Source organism: Carya illinoinensis, chromosome 3 (genome assembly GCF_018687715.1).
Source record: "Carya illinoinensis cultivar Pawnee chromosome 3, C.illinoinensisPawnee_v1, whole genome shotgun sequence".
NCBI lineage: Eukaryota > Viridiplantae > Streptophyta > Magnoliopsida > Fagales > Juglandaceae > Carya > Carya illinoinensis.
Window position 1 is genome coordinate 211522 of NC_056754.1, and position 20021 is coordinate 231542.

The 20021-nt window shown below is 32.8% G+C and overlaps 1 non-coding gene across 1 annotated transcript; it reads right to left on the minus strand.

The window, feature by feature from the left end:
• Positions 1–108, minus strand: LOC122305922. Its single transcript, XR_006241354.1, has one exon. It is a non-coding gene; the product is annotated as a small nucleolar RNA R71 (small nucleolar RNA).
• Positions 109–20021: the final 19913 nt, after the last annotated feature.

Genomic DNA, 20021 nt, shown 5'->3' on the forward strand with positions numbered 1-20021 from the left:
TGTCTTGAAAAGACAAATCATGAATTTTTGCCAAAAGGATGTGGAAATATTTTACCATTTTTGGGAACGATTCAAAGACCTCCTAAATGCATGTCCTCACCATGGATATGAGAATTGGAAGGTCATCGGTTTTTTCTATGAGGGGTTGCAACAAAAAATGAGGCAATTTGTAGAAATCATGTGCAATGGTGAATTCTTCAACAAATAGCCGAGGAAGCATTTGAATATTTTGACTATTTGGCTGAAAAATGATTAATCTTGGGATGTTTCTGACTTTTATGATGGATCTGAAAATCAAAAATATGTTGGTGGGGGTGGTAAATACCACTTGAAAGAATCTGATGATTTATATGCTAAGCTTGCATTGATGTCTAAAAAGTTAGAGTCTTTAAGCTTAAGAAAGTCAATGAAATACATGTTTTGCCATTAATTGAAAAATGCAATATATGTGAAGATCCAGGGCATGTGACTAATGCATGTCCAACAATTCCTGCTTTTAAAGAAGTGTTGCTTGATCAATCCAACCCTATGCATATGATTTCTAAAAATTTTTCTGGACCTTACTCTAATACTTACAATTCAGGTTGGAGAAGTCATCCAAATTTCAACGGGAAGAATGAACAACCTGGCCATCTAACACAAGGACAAAGTTAGTATACCCCATATGGAGCAGCTGGCCAAGGGTCGAGACCCTCTTACTTTGTAAATCAGCCCCCTCTAATGCAGAAAAAGGGAGCGGAGTTTCCATTCAGCAACTAATTGTTGCCCTACAACAGTTTATACAAAATCAAGCCATAGTCAACAATCAGAACGCTCAAGCCATCAATGACATCAGATGGACCCTTACTAGAGTAACCACTACTCTAAGTAACCAAGAGAAAGGCAAATTTCCACCCAAACCCAACCCAATCCACAAGTGTAAAGTCAATCATCTCAGAATAATGGTGAAGAGGCCAATGTGAAATCAGTGAAAGCTATTACAACTTTGAGGAATGGTAAGGTCATGGATATCCCTGCCCATAGTACAAGAAAATCATGTAAAGAAGCTAAACCTCCTCTAATTAGTGGTGAGCCAAGCACTTCAGATTCAAATAATGATGCATGTCTCATTCCTGCACATTTTCCACATCGTTTGCTTTCTTTGCATAAAGAAAAACAGCATGCTGAAATCTTAGAAATTTTTAAGCAAGTTAGAATTAACATTCCATTTCTTGATGCTATTAAACAAATTCCTGCTTATGCTAAATTTCTGAAAGACTTATGCACTGTGAAATGCAAACTAAATGTGTAAAAAAGGGCTTTCCTCACTGAGCAAGTTAGTGCCATTATTCAAAACCACACACCACCTAAGTACAAGGATCATTGTTCACCTACCATTTCATGTGTCATTGGAAATTCTAAGATTGGTCAGACCTTGCTAGACTTAGGTTTGGAGGTTAATTTACTACCTTATAGTGTGTATGAACAATTGGGGTTAGGGAAATTAAAAGCCACTTCAATCATTTTGCAGCTTGCTAATAGATCCATAAAAATTCCTAAGGGTATTGTTGAGGAAGTCTTGGTCCAAATAGATAAATTTTATTACCCTGTGGATTTTGTGGTATTGGATATGAAATTGTCATCCCACTCAAACTCTTCACCACCGGTGATTTTAGGAAGACCATTCCTAGCAACTTCTAATGCTATAATTAATGTAGGAGTGGTATTTTAAAATTGAGTTTTGAAAATATGACTTTAGAACTAAATATCTTTAATTTGTGCAGGCAATCTCAAGAACTTGAAGACGTTGAAGAAGTCAATGCATTGAAATCCTTACTTGCTGAAAATTCTTTGTTAAATTACAATTGTGATGAACTTTGGGAGGATTTAGAAGACTCCCTTCATTTAATTGATTCCACTAATCAATTTTCTTCTCTTTGTGCTACAAGAAATTCAAATGAGATACAATGGAAGCTCAAATTTTAGCCACTACCAGCACTACAAGCCTTGGCACAGCCCTCCAATGAAAAGACCCCAATGCTGGAATTAAAGCCGCTGCCCTTGGAGCTTAAATATGCCTACTTCGGACCAGAAAAGTCATTTCCAGTGGTGATTTCTGCACTTTGAACTCCTAACCAAGAAAGTAAGTTGCTGAAAATTTTGGCACAATACAAATCAGCCATTGGCTGGTCCATTGCTGACATCAAAGGTATAAGCCTTTTCATCTACACACATAGGATATATTTGGAAGAGGACTCAAAACCCTCTAGAGAGATGCAAAGAAGACTAAACCCCACAATGAAAGAAGTGGTATAAAAGGAAGTTTTAAAATTATTAGACATAGGCATCATTTATCTCATTGCTGATAGCAAATGGGTTAGTCTAATCCAAGTTGTTCCAAAAAAATCTGGTATAACTGTGGTGGAAAATGACAAAGGAGAATTGGTGCCTACTAAGGAGACAACAGGTTGGAGGATGTGTGTAGACTATAGAAAATTAAATACCGCCTCTAGAAATGATCATTTTCCCTTACCTTTCATTGACCAGATTTTAGAAAAAGTGGCGGGGCATGAATATTATTATTTTTTAGATGGCTTCTCTAGCTATTATCAAATAAAAATAACCCCTGAGGATCAAGAGAAGACTACCTTCACTTGTCCTTTTGGGACTTTTGCCTTCAAGAGAATGCCATTTGGGTTATGCAATGCCCCAGCCACTTTTCAAAGATGTATGTTAGGCATTTTCAGCGACTTGATTAAGGGCATTATAGAGGTTTTCATGGATGATTTTTCAGTTTTTGGGAAAACATTTGATGCATGTTTGTCTAATTTACAAGTTGTTTTGAAAAGATGTGAAGAAAAATAATTGATATTAAATTAGGAAAAATGTCATTTCATGGTAAGACAAGGGATAGTTTTGGGGCATATTGTATAGATAAAGCTAAGATAGACTTGATTTCAAATTTGCATGCGCCTAAAAATGTGAAAGGTGTTGGATCTTTTTTAGGGCATGCCGATTTTTATAGAAGGTTCATAAAGAATTTTAGCTTTATCTCTAAACCTCTTTGTCAGCTTTTAATGCATGATGTCAAGTTTGAATGGACTAAAGAGTATCAAAATTGCTTTAATCAGTTGAAAACATTTCTCACCACGGCACCTATCCTTCGGCCCCCTAATTGGTCACTTCCTTTTGAATTAATGTGTGATGCAAGTGACTTTGCTGTGGGGGCTACACTTGGACAGCAAAGAGATAAGCTGTCATATGTCATATACTATGCTAGTAAGACTTTGAATGCTGTCCAAAAGAATTATTTCACCACAGAAAAAGAATTACTAGCTATAGTCTTTGCATTGGATAAGTTTAGATCATATCTCCTTGGTTCATCTGTCATAATATTTACTGATCATGCAGTTTTGAAATTTTTATTGTCAAAAAAAGACACCAAACCAAGATTGGTAAGATGGATACTCCTATTGCAAGAATTTGATCTCACAATAAAAGATAAGAAAGGAGTAGAAAATGTGGTGGCGGATCATCTTTCTCACCTTACACCTGAAGTTTCTGATGAGTTTACTTTAATTTCTTATTCTTTTCTTGATGAACAATTATTTTTAGTTGAGACTTTACCATGGTATGCTGACCTTGTAAATTTCTTGGTTACAGGAAAGACTCCACCTCATTAGAATGCTCAAGATATCAAAAGGTTGAAGGCCGAAGTTAAGTATTTCTTTTATGATGATCCCTACCTTTTCAAGTATTGTTTAGATCAAATCATTAGGAAGTGTGTGCCCAATAATGAAATTTCTGATGTTTTAAATTTTTGCCATACGGAAGCTTGTGGTGGGTATTTTTTAGTCCACAAAACAGTGGTCAAAATTCTTCAAAGTGGATTTTATTGGCCAACTATGTTCAAGGATACCTTTAATTTTTGTAAAACTTGTGAGTCATGTCAGAAATTAAGAGGAATCACTAGGAGAAATATGATGCCTATGCAACCCATAGTAGTGATTGAAATTTTTTATTATTGGGGAATAGATTTTATGGGACCATTTCCTTCTTCTTATGGCTATTTATACATTTTGCTTACTGTTGACTATGTTTCTAAGTGGGTTGAGGCAGCCCCTTGCAAATCTAATGATCATCAAGTTGTTTTAAAATTTTTGAAAGAAAACATTTTTGCAAGGTTTAGCATGCCTAAAGCCATAATCAGTGATAATGGCACCCATTTTTGTAACAAGCATTTCTCGGCCTTAATGAAGAAGTATGGTATCCATCACAAAATCTCTACTCTCTATCATCTTCAAACAAATGGACAAACTGAACTAGCAAATAGGGAGATTAAAAAGATCCTTGAAAAAAACAATTAGCCCAAACAGGAAGGATTAGTCTTTGAGATTGTTTGATGCCTTATAGGCTTATAGAACAGCCTTTAAAACCATTTTAGGCATGTCTCCATATAGACTAGTGTATGATAAGGCTTGCCATTTACCTGTAAAGCTAGAACATAGAGCGTATTAGGCCATTAAGCAATGTAATCTTAACATTGATGAAGCTGGTTGTGTGAGAAAATTGCAGTTGTTTGAGTTGGATGAGTTGAGGATGGATGCCTACAACAACTCTAAGTTGTCCAAAGAAAGAATGAAGAACTTCCATTACAAACACATCTAACGTAAGACTTTTGAGCCTAATCAACAAGTGTTATTGTACAACTCTCGGTTACACTTGTTCCCTAGTAAGTTAAGGTCTCGATGGAGCGGGCCTTATGTGGTACAAATTGTTTTTCCCCATGGTGCTATAGAGATAATAAATCCTCTCAATGGTAACATTTTTAAGGTTAATGGTCAAAGACTCAAGCCTTTAATTTCTAACTTTGCACCTGAGGAATCTACTCTACATTTTCTTGATCCTAATTAATGGTTATTGATCTACCCATTTCTTTTCATTGTTTTCTTTTGTTCTTCAGTTTTTATTTGCATTCGTTTCAAAGCTGTCCAGGTACTTCCTTTTCCTCTTTCCTTTAATTTTTCTTTGAATATTTAGTTCTTCTTTTGGTTGTTTTGCCCCTTAATTTCTCTCTTTGTGTAAACTCTTTCATTTCTCTTGCATCATTGAGGACAATGCTACAATCTAGTTGGGGGGTGGAAAAGAATTTATTTTTCTGTTTGCATGCTTTACACTTATGTTGGTCCACCTTGAAGGAGTGCTAGTTCAAAGCAGATTAAATGCCCTATTCTTGAATTTTACATGCTAGAAAGTGAATTGAAAAAAATGATTTGTTGAGATCATGGAACATGTGGAATGTAGTCCAAATATGAGTATATATCAAAAGAGAGACTTCTCCATTTTATTTAGTTGTTAAACTAATGAAAAGATGTTAAAAGTTTTGCTAAAACACACACAACACATATTCGGAATGCCTAGAAAGACTACATTGGGTCATTGTTTGTTGATTTACACTTTGGTTGTTTGGAACTCTAATGAACCATATCCTAATGGCTTAGGAAGAAATCTGGAATGAATTAAATGAGAAAAGGGACAAGCCATGGATCAAAAAAAAATTCCTTCTACCTAGTGGTAAGGGCTGACTTGTGAAAGTGTGGGTAGGCGCACATTCATAGGCTTGATTCTCCCCATAGGAAAACTTAAAAAAAAAAAAAAAAAGATTTACATTTGTGTATTGGAAAAGGCTGCCTATTACCGGTGTCCTTACTAAATAAGAAAGTAGGCGCCTTTTAAAGTGCAATAGAGTGAAAGCCGCTACTACAATAGTTTTGACTTAGAGTAAGAGCTATGGTTATCTCAGATTAGCTGCTGTGATTGAAACTGTTAATGCCTCTTGGTAGTCGATCTTTGAATTCTAACCTTATTCCCATGCACTTGAAGAAGTAAGCTTTGTTACATATAATTCCCTTGGTTGATTAACTAAATGATGTATAAATCTCCCAGTTGATACAAAATTCAGATTAATCTATATCCAGTGTTCTTAAACTCAACAAGTCTATTTCATGGCATGTGATTCTCAGATTTTCTCAAATTGTAGTTGGTAATTTCACCTTAGCATGAATTTATTCGCTTTATTTGCTAGAGTCTAGCAAAAAGCTAGTTGGGGGGTGTGATGAAGTGATAAAACTACATAATTAAGTTACTTAAGTGAATAAATTGTTTAACAAAAAATGATTTAAGTACTCAATTATGTAGTAGATTATGATACTTGAGTCAATTGATAAACTCTAATATTTTTGTGCTTAAAAAGATTTATAATTCAATTGTTTCATATCAAAATAAATATTTCAATTTTACTCTTCTCATATCATGTTTATATGCTGCAGGGTAATTATTTTTATAAAAACATATATGAGTTGTTGACATCCCTTTTGAGTATAGAGAAATATTATCATAAAGGGCATTCTTGACAAGTTACAAATAAGTGCCAAAGGAGCAGGCTGCAGTAGAGGCACGCCTCATGCTGGAAGATCACGCTGCACGCAGAGCACTCAGACACAGCAGAGGAAATGGCGTGGCCTCAAGAGAGGAGAGCCAATCACACATGGACAACAGAGCAGGACCAAAAAGCAGAGAAAAAAAAAAAAGAGGACGGACTTTCATTTTTTTTAGTTCATTTTTCGTTTGGAGCGGGACTTTTTTTTTCGGGCTTTACGTTGAGTTTTCTCTTCTTTCTTTTTTTTTTCCTTTCGGTTCAAATCTGGGTGGTGTTCCTTTCGTTTTTAAAGTTCTTAGTTTTTCTTTCAGTTCTAGACCGTGAGGCTGCTAGTTCTTATTTGGGTTTTGCTTCTTTCATTTTTTTTCATTTTACGGACAGATTTTAATCAGCAAAATTTACTTTTTCTTGTTGGGAGTTTTGGTTGGAGATGGCACGAGTTCTTAGCTCTGTCGGTCTGGTTTTTTTTTTTTATCTTCTTAGTTTTACTTTACTTGGGACTATGCTCTCTCTCTCTCTCTCTCTCTCTCTCTCTCTCTCTCTCTCTCTCTCTCTCTCTCTCTCTCTATTATATATGTTTTCATTTAGGAGAGACGGACGGAACTGAATCTCTCATCCTGCATTTTATTTCTCGGCATCGGCTAGTTATTTTTATTTTCTTTCTTGCTTTACGTTCTTAGCTTTTTCTTGTTCGGTTCCCAATTTTATTTCTTAGTTCTTAGTAATTTCTTCCATTTGGCTGTTTCTATTTATTTTTTTGTGTACGAGGCGACGATTGTTCTTCATTTTATTTTCTACAATTTATGTTTTCAGTTTTTACCTTAGGCGGCAGTTTCAGTTTCCTTTGGATGAGTTTTACATTTTCGTTTTCGGAGATTCTTGATTTATTTTTTTGAGTTTTACGTTTTCAGTTTTCATTTTAGTGTATGTTCTCCTGCGTGCAGCATCTCTAGGATTTATCTCTTTCGGATATTTTCTTAGATTTTGTCATAACTCAACTTAGATTTATTTTTGCCGCTAGAAGTACCATGTGCAGCTAATTTCTGAAGCTTGGGTTGTGGAATGAGATTTGATTTATTTTGGATTCTAGTTTAATTCAATATTTTGTTGATAAATGTTGATTTTACTATATTACTAGTCGGATTTGAATTGAAAATAGATTGTGGCTCTTGCTCTTGATTTGTTGTTGACGTAAGGCACAACAAAAGTTTGAAAATTATCAAGGCTTCTCTCAATTGTTTGTTAATGTGTGTTTGGCTAGTAAAGTAGAAAATCCCTTAGGAAAATATTGCAAAAACTTGAGCTTAACCTTTTATGTTCCGTTTATCAATGCCTTGATTGAGTTGTTAATCGAGAAAATTATCTAGGATCTAAAATAAAGAGAGTCTCATACTCAACCCAAGTGTTTGTTAATTTGCCTTTTTGATTAGAAACTTTAATTTCAGTTTTGATTAATTTTTTTTTTTTGCGGGAATTGAATTCACTATTTCTTTCTTACCTCATCTTCGATATTTTTTACAAACGCTTTGATAACCCTTTGTTCCTGTGGAATACAATCCTGGACTTATCCTTGTATTATTTTGACAGCTTCTACACTTGGAAGACAAAATTATAAGCTGATCACTAACCCATGGCCATGGGCAGAATCAAGTTCAAAAGACCACTAACCCTTACACATAGGGCGTAATAGTGTGTAACGGCCAACGAAAATGATAAGAAAGAATGTATACATGTTTAAAACGAATGCATGTATGCTAAGACTCTTTAAAAAATGAAGACAGCGAGACGTGGGGAACTGTTTACAAGAAGAAAACCATTTTTAAAGAAAAACCCTACCTCGCAATGTTTTAAAATGAATTGAATGTCTATGTATGATATGTATGGACTGATAAATGCATGACTGAAAACCTATGTTATTATATTTTAACTATATGAAGTAATGCTTACAAGTTATCGACTCATTTTAATTTTTATATGTGCCCTCTCAGGGACAAGATGAGCATGACACATTAGGACAAACACGGCCCAAAGGAAAGAGCACGAAAGCCTAGGTACGATATTTTGTACGAAAGACTTTAATTATAAAATTTAATGTCTTCCACTATAATTTTTTAAATTAAGAAACATGTTTTACTTATAAACATGGAGTCTTTTATATCCTGGCATTGAAGAAAAAGAAATTTGAAAATGAACCATAATTCCCGTCTATTTTCTTAAAATCTTTTTCTAAAGGACCCACCACAAGGACGGGCGTTACATATTCAGTCTAGGGTTTTCCCATCCAGGACTGCGCCAGTTTGGTCCTATTTAGGACAATCCAGTCCAGTCGATCCGTTTGGTCCACCTTGTTCTATATCGGCCAAAATTTTTATATCATATATTTTTCGGCCTAACAATAAAAGTCCACTAATAATTTATCTAATTTTAAGCTAAAAATACTAAAAAAGAACTTGAAAGAAAAATAAAATTAATCATAAATATAATTTTAATATATAAAATTATAAATATAATACTATTAGTCTATTAGTATATAGTAATAGTTATTAACTTATTTACTGTAACTAATAAATTAATAATACACTATTACACTATTTTAAATAATTTTTAGATTTTTATTATGAGGAATGCTACATACAGTCACTTTTGCGTACTCCCTGCGCACTCCACTGATATGATTGGCTGGATTAATTTTTTTTTAATATCCAACCAATCATATCACTGGAGTGCACAAAAGAGTGCACAAAAATGACTGCACATAGAATTTTTGTTATATTATATGTGTGAAAAGCCCATTTGAGTTTTTAAATATTTTTTTTCTTCTTTCTTTTTAAGTAGATTACGGGCCTAAAATTTCTGTTTTGGTATATTATGATTTTAATTTGGATTTGATATTTAAGTTAAAAATCTTTTATGAGCCGAGATACTTTTTTCAACAAGTTGGATTATTATTATTATTATTATTATTATTATTATTATTATTTTAAGTTTTATTTGAGGTCTAAAAATTTATAGAAGAACCATTTTATAAATATTTTCTACACTATCAAAACCGTGTGCCCAAATATTTGAAAGGGACCACCGATCACCCAAGAGCCCAAACTCATTCCCGTGAGAACCAGCTATCGGACTGCCGTGCAGGTTCCTTTGCATGCAGGGCTTCACCACTCACGTAGCCATGCTTGCATATCTCTTTATTCCTTATCTCTCTAGGGTTTGTTTTTGTTCTTCGTCACCTATATATTCACACGTTAACCTTACACACTTCACGCTTTGACCCTTTATGCATGTAACTCAGGATCTTCAACCTAGAGCTAGGGTTGCCGCAGCTATTCCAATGGTTTCTCACCAACAAGTGTTTTCCTCCAGACCACGGCAAGTCTCTCTCCATAGTGTAGTGAAGTCAGCCATCGAAGGGAAAGAGCACCCCTATACCAGTCGCCATTTTACCGGGGACCCGATACCACAAATAGATCTTGGCCAGCCTCACCACCAATACGCAGAAACAACCATTCCTCGAGCCCCTGCTCATGTTTCCCGCACATCCAATCGTAAACTGCAATCTCTTGCACTGTAGCCCACTGCTCAGCCATCGTAACACCCCTCTGCGCAGCCACCATGTGACTAGCCGAACCACCTAGCCCTCTCGTGTTCCATTTCAAGCCAAGACACAGCCCCTGTTTTGCATGCATAAAAGCAGAGCATCCCAAAGCCATCCAAAGCCCACGGGAAACAGCAGGCCAACGGTGCCTTTGCTCCACCCCGAACAACCATGCTCAACCAACCCATTGCCCGTGAGCCACAAACCAGCCACGACGTCGCCACCTGCACAAAGAGTGCCGTCGGGCAACTCTTAGCCAGCTCTCATTCTCCGTTTCTCTCTCTCTCTCTTAGTGATCAACTACCCAACACCGTCTTTGTCTCCACCGCTTCGCAGCTGTCCTCACGGTAAGCCTCCTTCGCATGACCCTGATCATGTGACTGTATAACATCCCTGCAAACAAAACAAAACAAAACAAAACTTGGGTTATAGTGTTTTCGTAGCCTGACGTAGAGATGGTAGGAAGAATTGCTTTCAGTAAAAATGACAATTTTGCCCTCAGTTCTATAACTTGGTGTTTTAGGGTTTTATTCTTGTTTCTCTGCTGGGTTTCTTTTTATTTTTTAGTGTGTTATGTTAAGTTATTTTGAAATAAAATGTTTTTAGGTTGAGTTCGGGTTCTAAAACTATTTTGGGTTGAGTAATATTTTATTTTTATTTCAAAGACTTTTCATTGTTAAATGGGTTGGGTATATATTTTTTTAAAATAAACTTGTGAATAAGTGGGAATTAGGTTAAGTAAATATTAAGTGTATAATTGATGGTTTTGGGAAAGGATGGTATTTTAGAAAATTTGAGAATTTAGGTTATTGAGGAATTAAAATAGGTTATTTTAGCATCTTAGGCTCGAATATTGAAGTAAGTGTTCGATTGGAAATTTACAGAAATTACGTGATTTTTTATAGGTGGTGTTTAATATTTGTTCGGCATGGTTGAAGAAATTTTTGAAACATTAAGAAGTTCAGGTAAGCGGGGTTCCTATATTAAACTTTGCATAAAAGAAATGAATTGAGGTTGATTTTAGAAAAGTATGCATGTTTTGTTATGAAAATAATTTTGAAACACCTCAGTGATTTGTTTTGCATTACTTATGAAATTTTGTATAAGAATAAAGTATTTTTTGGCATGACTGGTGTATACATGAGCTATTTTGGCATTTTATTTATGAACTGTGCAAAAGAGAGCGAATATGAAATTTTGTACATAAATCATATTTTTATGATCTGATTCTGTTATGTTTTGAAAATATTTTATACTCTAATATGATATGATATGATTTCTGAAAACCTCAGGCATGACATTCTGTTTATATTTCTGTTCTGTTATAACCTTACCACAGGTGTAAAACTGTGGCCTCTGTTCGGGTTGGTATCAACTTTTCTGTTTCTAGAGCACCCACTTTGGAAGCAAGGTGGTTTCTGCATGGTCTTTCTTATGTGTACACTTGGGGCTCCAAGAATGATAAGGGGAAGATTCATATTCTGTTTTTGCTAGATTGACTGCCAGGACTTGCACAACCCTACCACGGGATTAAATATGGAATTTTGTTTTGATGTGATGTTTCAGTTATGCTATGCCAAAAGAACTTTGAATAAGAATATTTTCCTGAAACTTTCGCTCTGATATTTTTGATAACATGTTCTGATTCTGCATTCTGAAAGTGAAATTATTTTGTTCTATATTTTAAACTCTGTAAATGCTCATGTTTGCACACTAGTATATGTTCTTTGCTTATTGAGTTGTTGATAACTCACCCCTTACCTCCAAATAATTTTAAGATAATTTTGATGGTTCAACTGGAGAACAAAAGTAGGAAGTTTTAGCAAGGTGTGAGGATTAAAGTAGTATAACTAATAAGTGTCTGAGGGTATAAGTGCTTATTTGAGAGTTGTAGTTAGTAAATTGATTTATTTTTGGATATGTTGATTTAATGAGTTAAGGATATTTCGAGTATTTGGAGAGTTTTTAATTTATATTATTGAGAATTTCTTTGTAGTCCCTATGAAGGAACATGGATATTTAGGTTGAGTGAATAAATTAATATTTTATGGAGTTTTTTGGATTTTATAGTTGTGTTATTGAAGTTGATATTAAGTAATAAGAGCTAACTCTCTGGAACTCCGAGAACGGGACATTACAATGTTAGTGATAAATTGGTAATATTATATTAAATAATAGTAATACTCTTATTACTAATAATCTATGTAATTATAGTGATTTAATAGTAACATATTAAGTTAACTATACTAATACTATTATAAATTTATATATTATAATTTATACTATAACTCTTATAATATGTTAATATATTAATATATATATACTAGTACTATATATTATAGTTATACATTAAATAATATAATAATACATTGATTCTAAATATATATATATATAGTTATAGACTTATAGTGATTTAGTTATTATGATTAGTATAACTATATAATAGTATTAGTATTAGACTATTAGTATAACTATATATTGGTAATATTAATTATGGTGAATCAGTGATTTAATATAACTATATTCTACATTACTATATTAGAGACTAGAGTATTAGTATTATATAAATATTAATATTAGTTATAGCTATATAACCTATATTAGAATTTAGACTAATACTATTAGTATAACTGTATAGTTATATATTAGTATTAATTATAATGATAAGTATAAATTTAGTATTAATAATAAACTATTAGTATAGCTATAAGCCTAAATATTAGTATTACTTATAGTGATTTAGTATAACTATATTAGTATAACTGTAGTCTATATCAAACTATTAATAATTTTTTTTTACCGTATTAGACTATTAGCATTAGTATAAATATTAGTATTAGTATATAATTATAAATATTAGCATTAGTAAATAATTATAAAAAAAATTATATAATTAATTGATACAATTATTTATATAAATAATAAAAAAATTATAATTAATTTATATAATTATTTATATAAATAATATATATTTTTTCATTCAATCCATCCGGTTCGGTTTTAGGTGAAAAACCCCTAGACTGAGACCGGGTTCGGTCCAAAAATGGCTAGTCTAGTTGGTTTTTCTGGTCAGGACCAACCAAAGCTCACCCCTAGTAAATACCTTAATATACGTTTTACTATTTTTCAATTGTTTTTACTTGGATTAGATTGATATTTGCTTACCAATCCTACTGTATGACAAATATCTTGTCTCGTATCTATCATTGTATACACAAGACTTCCCACAGCTAGTGCATAGAAAATTTTAAGCATTTTGCTTGTTTCCTCCTTGTCTTTTGGGAACATACTTTTACTCAAAGTATGACTTTTACAAACATGTATACTTAAGGGTATATAATTTTCCATACTAAGTCTTTTAAATACTTTTTCTAAATATTTTTCTAGATCTAAACATAACACATTTGAGTTTCTATCTCTTGAAATTCTTTTACCAAGAACATAAGCAACTTTACCCATTTCTTTCATTTCAAATTTAGATATTAAAATTTCTTTTGTTTTCGCCAACATATCTAGAGAATTACTCGTTAGTAATATATCATCAACATATAATGATAATAATTTTAAATTATTATCATTTTTCTATATGTAAACACAATGATCTAGTGGAAGTCTTTACCTGGTTATTGAGTATATCATTTGGCTACCAATCTTGCTTTATATCTTTCCAAACTTTCACCAACATTAAATTTTCTCCAGAGAACTCACTTACAACTAATAACTTTTCTACTCTTTGGAAGTTCAGTTAACCCCCAAATTATTTTTATTAATCAATTCTAATTCATTTTTCATGGTCTCAAGCCACTTATCTGAATGTCAACACTATTGCTTGCCTCAAAAAACATTTTAGGACCATTTTCTAAATTTTTCAAACTAGTATTTAAAGTATAATGATCTTAAAACAATACTAATGGTCATTTGGTTCTTTTACTCTCATTGACTCTAACATCAATTCTTGAAAATTGATTTCAGTCTTACTTTCTTTTATTTTTATTACTCTATGTCCACTAATGTCAGGATTTTCACTGTCAGATTCTATGAAAACTTGTTGATTTTCAAGATCATTCATAAATCTTTTTGATCAACTAGAGTAATTAGGTTTGTATTTTCTAAAAAAATGACATCTCCACTTTCTATCAATTCTCTATTGAAGTGATAAAATTTGTAGTCACTTTCATTCTACATAAACGATAAACCAGCATTTCTAGGTTTTACTTTTTAATTTATCATATAATGGCCTTGGTTTGAGCACCTTAGGTTGAGCACTTGTGCCTTACAATCCCACACATTGAGTTTTCTTAAATCTATTTTATGACCTATCCATATTTCTTAAGGTGTAAGAGGTTTGTTTTGATTTCAACTCTATTCAATATATATGTCACTGTTGACAATGCTTCTCCTTGAAATCGTATTTTTATATCAACATATGCAATCATTGATATTATCATGTCTAATAAAGTTATATTTCGTCTTTCTGCAATGTCATTTTGTTTAACCTTATATGGTATATGTAGAAATATGTCTTATACAATCCAATTTGCAAAAATTATCCAAAGCTTCAAACTCTCCTTCCCTATCACTATTCAAAATTTTAATAGGCCTACCCAACTGGGTTTCTACTTCTACTTTAAATTCTTTGAATTTTTCAATTGTCTCTAATTTATGTCTAAGTAAGTAGATATGCACATATCTTGAATAATCATTAGTAAAAGTAATAAAGTACTCCATTCCCTTATGTGTTTTAGTTCTAAAAGGTCCACAAATATCAGAATATATTATTTCAAGTAAATATATGGATTTTCAAATTTTTGAAAAAGACTTATTACTTAGTTTGTCTTTGATACATGGTTCACACATCAAAATCATCAGAGTTTATTTATGGTATTAATCCACTTTTGTACATTCTGATCATTTTATTTTATTTATATGACCTAATCTTAAATGCCATAAATATGTACTATTTTCATAAATGGATACTTTATTATTAATATCAATATTCAGCACATATATATTGTTTTTTTTTTTTTAAACACATTTCACTAATATATAATCCTTATTAGTAACAATGGTTCTAGACTCAAACTCAATTGTGTAGACTTTTTTTTTTTTTTTTTTTTTTTTTTTTTATCTAATACAGGCACAGATGCTAGATTCTTACGAATACTAGGTACATACAATATATCAGTAAGCAAAATAGCAGAACCATTTACATAAAATTTGCATGTAACTTGCACCAAGACATTGCAATATTTGTTGTTGCCCATGTACACTATGTGCTTATCTCTTTATTTCTCTTCAAGTTTGACAAACAGTTCTTTATTCTTGCATATATATCTTATTATTGTAAAGTCAACCCACCATGAATCTGATGCTGGTTCCACATGCATTATTTCTTAAACTGTCATCACAATTTACTTTTTTTCATTTGCTTTTTCCTTGTTAGGACATTGTGATTTAGAACATCCTTTCTTTCCATATTTAAAATAGTTTCCAATAAATGATCTAATTACTTTACCTCTTTTTCAACCATTTCTTTTACTTAGAAAACTGTTTTTGCTTTTTCTTGTTCTATATAGAACGTTTATCTTGAGCCATCAATAAATTGGATAATTCACTCTCTTTGTTCATTCTCTTCACCTATTCTCCTTCAAGTGCCAAAAGTATTGGAAATGACGTCGTTGTTATTTTATTTTCATTATGTGTTGAAGAAGTCACAATATGATCCCAAAATAAAAGAATACTACTTAATATGGTTGTAACTTGCATTTTATCAATAAGAGGATGACCAACATCATATAATTCTTTTACAACCAATTTCATTTAGAGTACAAGATCAAAAATATCATTATTCTCGTTCATAAAAATTTGGTTTTACTTATCCAACAATAACTGTATGTAAATATCAGATCTTGATCCACACTTACCTTCAACTGCATCTATAATTTCCTTAACATTTTCATAGTCTTTAAAAAATGAACGATATCATTATTCATATCATGTAAGATCAAAGTTTTTGCCCAAGAATTGTGTTCTTCCCATTCATCTTTGGTCCATACGCTGCTTCCGCTTTCATTCGGGTCATTTTCTACATTTTTAGATAGTTTTGGTGTTGTTAATATTGATAAAGACTTTTCATTGGTTAGAAGAAAAGTTGTACGCATTTTCGAGGTCAAAAAATTTCTTCCATTCAATTTTTCGATCTTTAAGGGATCAATACTTTTCTTTGGTATCATAAATAATAAATCTTAAAAGTTAACAACAAAATATAGAAATAAGAAATGTGTTATATTGTAAATAAATAAATTACATAGTTCAAACTATGAGAAAATTAAATCATTACAAACTTAATAATAATAATAATAATAATAATAATAATAATAATAATCTTTGGCTTTAATCCAAGGTGGCAGCCTAGAATTCTCATGTTGTATTTTAAATAAGAAGAATAATGGAAGTGATGCCCCGATCGAGTGTTGCCATGAATTTTTTTTTGACATTCCTCCCCTTTCAAGAAATCTTTGGCAGTTTTCTCGATTGACACGTGCCCTATAATGATCTAGCACAAAACCAAAAGCATAATGACTTTTGAACGGACCAAATCGAGCTTGAAATGACGTAGAACGGCAAAAACAAACCAAAACTAGTCCGAACTAGTTTAGAAACCTGACTCAAGTGGTTCAAGTAGTTTAGGTGTAGAAAACCAATGGTCTTCTTCTTTGATAGCAGCTCAGCATGCGACTTTAGAAGATAGGTTGACTTCTAGGCTAGCGACTTGGGCTTGGGCTTGTTTGTTTGATGGCACTTAGGTCTAGATGAATGACGTTGTTCAGTTTGTTTGAAACAGCGTCGTGTTATTTCTTCTGAGCTCCTTCCAAAGTCCTCAAAATAATGTCATTTGGCTCCTTGGATGAAACTATATTGTTCCTTGTAGGCTTTGGATCCTCAGACGCGGCCAAAACTAAACAACACCATTCCCTATAGGCTTTGGTCATTTTTTTCCTCTCTCAAATATTATTTAGCCAAAAGTGATTTGAACTCTCTCTATCGTTGGTCGAAACGTATTTTGACCAATGTAGTCTTCTTCTTCTTCCTCTCACTGGGTGGACATCAATTTTGTAAATGTGGGATCTTCACTTCTATTTGGCGATTTGGACAATGACCACCCTATTCCAATGTGTCCTCGATCGACACTCTCCAACCCCGACAATGGTGAGCAACACCAGTGACCAGTCGAAATAGTGTTTGAAATTTTTTTAATATTCACTATTTTGGCTTCACAAATTTTGCCTCTTTGTGTGAAAATTCTCTAGTAGTTTTCTTCAAAGTAATAACTAGAAACCAAATTTTACAAGTTTCCAATATATTTGAGGCCTCCCACCGTGACTTGAAATAACTTGCTCATAGGTTTTGAAAGTAGACATAAATGATTGTAATATAAAAAGTGTGGTTGTCAAAACATGCACTTGCATATTAATGGTTCTCTATGAGAGAAAACAACCCATTTGTAATTACTAGGCTCTTGATACCACTGTTGAAATTTATAGAATGAAAATGAACGGTGTTTTGGCAAAATGGTGACACTGCTATGAGTGTATTTGTCTCACTAGTTGGTAATGAATAGAGGAATTGCAAACAAACAAATTGTGCACAAATGGTCTCTATTTATAGACCACAAGGCACTAGTTGGTAAGGGGCACAATCATTGATAAGGAACACAACCAATACCCCCATGGGAACCAACATCATAGAGATGGTGCAATCCAAGAGGTACACTGTTTGCTATGATCACACTCCTTAGATTTACATATAGACCTAACAGAACTCCAAATAAATGGTAGCTAGCTTTTGCGAAAAGGAAATTCATGAACGTCATTGCACCTTGAAGAGTTTCTTGTGAAGACTACCCCATCTAATGAATGCAATATGATTAGTTGTGAATGATGCCTGTGAAGTTGATTTGTAATACTAGTAGAAAACTGTTATTTAAATTTATAATTTTTACTCACATAATTGATTGATATTCAAAAAATTATAAAGTTTGAAATTTAATATTCAAGTTTAGAAAAGGAAAAAGTGATCAAATGAATCTTTTACTCCGTACATATAATGTTGTGTATCAAATTATAAGTACATATACCACTGATCTGAAGAATAAATCATGGAGCATCTTGCTTCTTTTTCTTCATATTCCTCGTAACTGAGATATTGTGGAAGTTAACAAGGCAAGGGAAGGCTGTATAACAAAACTGTTGGAGTCATATTATTTTGACTTTAACATCTTTTAGTATCCTTGCTTCTGGAGGCACCTTGAGACACCAAGATAAGGTTGTTTTGATTTTTGGTCAATGTCTATATGCTTATTATATGTTTCTGGTTTTGTTTTTACAAAATATGAGACCCTAGTAAATGGGTGATCCAGTGAATGAAGTTGATCCGGTAGAGGAGTACGAAAATCAAAACTTGATTGAGATTAGCTAAGTAGAGCCCATATATGATAATGATGGAGACACTGCAAATACTCGGACCCCTAATACTGTGTCTAGTGAGGGCCCTTCCACATAAGTTCAAATAGTAGCCTATGAAAGAAAAAAAAAAAGACAGAGGATTTCTGATGTATGAAACAATTTTGTTAAGGTTGATAGAGATGGGGTTAAACAACCTCAATTTAAGTGGTGTAAAACATTGTTCAAAGCTTCTCGATCAAGTTCTATTACTACACTACTTATGCACTTACTTACCTATTTGCCATACATGGGGTCTAAGAAAAAACAAAAAGTCTTAGTAGTTGAGTCTAAGGAAGCAGATGGTTGTGTTACTATCTCAAACTTTACCTATGATCGTAGTAGGGTCTGAGAGATTGCCTCTCATATGATACTTTATCGTGAATATCCATTTTCTTTAATGGAGGATGTGGTATTTAATAAATTCATAAGTGCAAACACTTCATATTGAAAAAAAATGTCTCGGGCTACTACAAAGAAAGAATGCATGAGAACTCATGAGAATGAAACGAAAAAGTTAAGGGCTTTGCTTAAATATCTTAATAAAGTTCATATCACAACTGACATGTGGACTTCTTGTAAAAAACTTTTATATATGGTAGTGACATGTCATTTTATAGATACTGATTGGCATCTTCAGAGACGTGTGTTGAACTTTTGTAATGTGCCACCTCCACATACTGGCCTTCTTATTGCTGATGCTTTAGAAAAGTGTTTCCAAAATTGGAGAATTGAGAATAAAATTAGTTCCATTACTGTTAACAATGCTAATTCTAATGATGTTGCCATTCAGATCTTGAAAGATGATTTTAGATTGAAGAAAACATTGTCTGTAGGTGGGAAACTGTTTCATGTACATTGTGTTGTTGTGCGCATATAACAAATTTACTTGTACAATATAGACTTGGGGAGATTAGGGATATTGTTGATTGTGTTAGAGATGGTATAAAATATCTGGTAGCATCAAAGAGCAGGTTAAAACAGTTTAGTGAAATTGCAAAATAATTGCAATTGCCCTCAAAGAAACTGATTTTAGATCTGCCTACAAGATGAAACAACACTTATTTAATATTGGATGCTACAATTCAGTTCAAAGAATTTTTCCTAGATATGGTGATAGAGATAGATATTTTGAATGAGTTCCAACAGTTGAAGAGTGAGGGGCAAGTTAAAAATGTTTGTCAACTACTAGCTATTTTCAATTAAGTCACAAATATTGTATCCGGAAGTGATTACTCAACAGTAATCTTATTTCTTTCTGAAGTTTGGAGAATGAAGGACATCTTAGATAAAAAGAGTAGAAATGAAAATGAGTACATGAAATCAATAGCAAGGAAAATGAGTGCTGAGTTTGACAAATATTGGGGATAGTGTAATCTATTGATGTCAATCGCTGCAATGTTAGACCCTAGATTTAAAATGGTCCTGATTCAGTTTTGTTTTCATGTAATTTATCAAGAGCCGGATGCTGCTAAGAATATTGATCATGTCTCTCAAGTATTGC